This window comes from Palaemon carinicauda, chromosome 11, assembly GCF_036898095.1.
Source record: "Palaemon carinicauda isolate YSFRI2023 chromosome 11, ASM3689809v2, whole genome shotgun sequence".
In the NCBI taxonomy this organism is placed as follows: domain Eukaryota; kingdom Metazoa; phylum Arthropoda; class Malacostraca; order Decapoda; family Palaemonidae; genus Palaemon; species Palaemon carinicauda.
The window spans coordinates 58351971-58356520 of NC_090735.1; positions in this window are offsets into that span (position 1 = coordinate 58351971).

A 4550-nucleotide genomic window follows, 5' to 3' on the forward strand; every position below is an offset into this window, starting at 1 on the left:
TTTACTTTTTTTAAAAATGAACGTATTGACGTAAACGAGAGATATGGTTACCAACCCGTAAGATATGATAACAAAATATGGTAAAATTACGGTCACCTACATTTTATTGAAATAAAGCTCAGAATAGTATATTTTTACGGAGAATTTCCGATTAAATTTGCGGTTTTTTTAATTGTGTACGAAAAGTGCGTCATGGAAGATGGAGAAACTATAGTACACTAATTCTGTTGTATATTAGATAAAAACCTAAAGTTTCTTCAATGGAACAAACGACCACGATTTTGATAGCACACCGGAAATGAGACTATGCTCTCCCTAACCAGATACAGTAGGATGATAGTTTTACTGGAATCATACGTATCAAACAAACAACTTCCAGTAGTTGAATTTGGAATGTACCAATTCCAAAGACGCGTCAGGAATTGTGAAATATTTCAAACTACAAAACACGGGACAGGAATGTTGTTGATTATAATCTGGGCAAACTAAAACAAGATGTAGATGGTATATGAAATTGAAGGCCTGGTGCACGAAGATTATCGAATCCATAAGCAACATTGAAAATTTTCGGTGACATTTTGAAAATATACTTGTTTTTAATAATTCAGAAGCATATGTATTTTTCCTGGTGCTCTAATATTATTAAATAAAAAATCCAAGTAAACATATATTTTCTGTAAGCATGATACCCAAAGAATCATTCCTTTAGTATGATAGAAAATAAATATTCTTTTATATTAAAATTAATAGATTTCATTTTAGGCAAAAGGTCAGTGAGACGAATGGTCGACCAAAACTGATATTGAGTACTCGAGATTTTAAGCCATTATGAAAAATATCGATGTATGTTTTAGGGCACCACTAATACATTACTAATAAGTTACTCTATATATTAGAAAAAAAATTATAAAATAAAAAAAAAAAAAACATTGGACATTTTTTACCGAAGGAATAAAACATTGGAGAAAAGGTTAATAAATTCCATTACAAGAAATTAATGAAGAAGAATTATTAAGCAAATTCCATTATTGAAAAGCATCAAGTTATTCCCAAACTATTGTAAATAACTTCCTTTATCACAATCCATAACAATAAAACAAAATTGTAAAAAACATTGCCAAGAAGAGAAAATGATGTAATGATGTAGAACAACCTCATGAATTCCACCAAGAATAAATCTAATGCAAAAAGAAAAAAAAAAAATAGGTTGACAGTGACGGAATCAAACGAAAGATCACGGAATAAAATAAAGGCGACTCAACTCAGAATGGGTGTTTGCTTAGGAATTCCGTTGTATCGGGAATCGATACCACAGGCACGTCGGTCCATTTTGGTCAGACGCCTTCCGATAAGACGAAGTTGTGAATTGCTGTCATTCACACATGTGGCTCTTACTTCTGTTCCTTAATAGATGTGTGACATTTTGGATGGTGAGCGGTTTTCATTGACTATTGTAGTTTATAAAGGATTTGGGGATGGATTTTCATTGGCTATTGTCGTTTAGAAAGGATTTGGGAGGAATTTTCATTAGCTATCATGGTTTAGAAAGGATTGGTGCTGGTTTTTCATTGGCTATTGTTTAGAAAGGATTGGGGAGGAGTTATCATTGGCTATTGTCGTTTAGAAAGGGTTGGGGACGAATTTTCATTGGCTATTGTCGTTTAGCAATGATTGGGGATGGGTTTTCATTGGCTATGGTCGTTTATAAAAGATTGGGTATGGGTTTTCATTATCTATTGTAGTTTAAAGAGGATTGAGGATAGGTTTTCATTGGCTATTGTAGTTTAGAAAGGATTTAGGATAGGCTTTCGTTAGCTATTGTAGTTTAGAAAGGATTTGGGAGGAATTTTCATTAGCTATCATAGTTTAGAAAGGATTGGTGCTGGGTTTTCATTGGCTATTGTTTAGAAAGGATTGGGGAGGAGTTATCATTGGCTATTGTCGTTTAGAAAAGGTTAGGGACGAGTTTTCATTGGCTATTGTCGTTGAGCAACGATTGGGGATGGGTTTTCATTGGCTATGGTCGTTTATAAAAGATTGGGTATGGGTTTTCATTGGCTATTGTAGTTTAAAAAGGATTGTGGATGGGTTTTCATAGGCTATTGTAGTTTAGAAAGGATTTAGGATAGGTTTTCATTGGCTATTGTAGTTTAGAAAGGATTGAGGATAGGTTTTCATTTGATATTGTAGTTTAAAAAGATTTGTGATGTGTTTTCAATTGCTATTTAGAAATGATTGGGGAGGGTTATACATTGGCTATTGTAGTTTAGAAACGGTTGGGAATGGGCTTTCATTGGATAGTGTAGTTTAGAAAGGATTGGGGATGGGGTTTCATTGGCTATTGCCGTTTAGAAATGATTGGGATTGATTTCCATAGGCTATTGTAATTAGAAAGGATTGGGGATGGGTTTCTATTGACTATTGTAGTTTAGGAAGTATTTGGGATGAGTTTTCATGGGCTATTGTAGTTTAAAAATGATTGGGAATGGGTTTTCCTCGGCTATTGTAGTTCAGAAAGGATTAGGATGGGTTTTCATAGGCTATTGTAGTTTACAAATGATTGGGGATGGGCTTTCATTGGCTATTGTAGTTTAAAAAGGGTTGGGGTGGGTTTTCATTGGCTATTGTAGTTTAGAAATGATTGAGGATGGGCTTTCATTGGTTATAGTAGTTTAGAAATGATTGAGGATGGGCTTTCATTGGCTATGGTAGTTTAGAAAAGATTGGGGATGGGTTTTTATTGGCTATTGTAGTTTAAAAATGATTGGGGATTGGTTTTCCTAGGCTATTGTAGTTTAGAAATGATTGTGGATGGGTTTTCCTCGGCTATTGTAGTTTAGAAAGGATTGGGCATGGGTTTTCCTTGGCTACTGTAGTTTAGAAAGGATTGGGCATGGGTTTTCATTAGCTATTGTAGTTTACAGATGATTGGGGATGGGTTTTTATTAGCTATTGTAGTTTACAAAGGATTAGGGATGGGTTTTCGTTGACAATTGTCGTTTACAAAGGATTGGAAATGTTATCTAAATGCTGGCTGCGTAAATGATGCTTAAACATAGTAATTCTAGTAGTTTGAATTGATGCGTTAATAAAATACAGTATTTTCGGAGTAAGTCCTATGAAAAAAAAAAAAATTGCTAAACAGCCCATGAAAATCTTATCTAAATTACTGAGTAATTGATGTTTAAAGCGGATATACTAGTAGTTAGACTTCATGACTTAATAAAGAACAGTAATTTTGGAGTAAGGCCTATGAAAAAAAAATTAAATCAATTAGTCTGTTGTTTTAACCAAAGTTTTTCAAAGGAATAAGTTTTAACACTACCGATGAAAAAAAATCAGCAAATGACCAAGTAATTATCATTTGAAAAGAAATTAGTCGGTTCTTTTAACTAAAGTTTATTAAACTCAAGGAAGGTTATTTTAGCACTGCTGAGTAATTAATATTTGATAACGACATTAGTTGGTTATTTCAGTCAAAGTTTATAAAGGAAATGGTTAGTTATTCTTTATAAAAGTTTTTAATTATTCATAACCACCAATGACATTAAATATCTTTAAATAATATAAGATTATTGGAAACATTTAACAAAAAAAAACTTCAACCCAAACTAAAGCTAGATAACTCTGCTTTCAGCAGAAAAGTGTTGTAAGTATTATTTATCTATAATTTTAAATTATCTTATTTTTCTCATGTATTTCACCAATGTTTTTATTGCTTGTATCAATGTATGTTTTTAACTTTACAGAACCTGGTGATGGACAAATTGTCCGAAACGTTGTAAATCCTATTCTTTATAGTGCTTCCAATAAATATTAGACTGAAGAATCAATCAGTGATGATTATTTACAAGTTTAAAACATTTTAAAGTTGGGATTAATGATAATTATAGAAAAAAAGTTTTGATGATATATGAAAAAGAATATCTTTTTAATGTAAAGTTGGCCCACAATTGCCAAACTATATGAATAATATAAAACTATTTTTGATGGAAAAAACATGGATTGCTTCAAAGTGTTAAAACGCACCGAAAGAATGTTCTTTCCGATAAAACATCATGGCCCTACTCTTTCGTCCAAGCCTTATGTAATATGCAAAAATCGGAATAGATAATTTTTCATGATAAATTTATTATTCATTCAATTGCTGAGTAGTATTTACAGCTACATGTATGTACACACACGTGTATATATATATATATATATATATATATATATATATATATATATATATATATATATATATATATATATACATATATATATATATATATATATATATATATATACATACACACACACATATATATATATATATATATATATATATATATATATATATATATATATATATATATATGTGTGTGTGTGTGTATGTATTCATTATCATCATCACCGTCGTTATCTCCGCCTACGCCTATTGAAGGAAAGGGTCTCAGATAGATTTTGCCAGTCACCTCTATCTTGAGCTTGTAAATCAATACTTCTCCATTCATCTCCTACTTCACTTTTCATAGTCCTCAGCCATGCGGGCCTGGGTCTTCCAACTC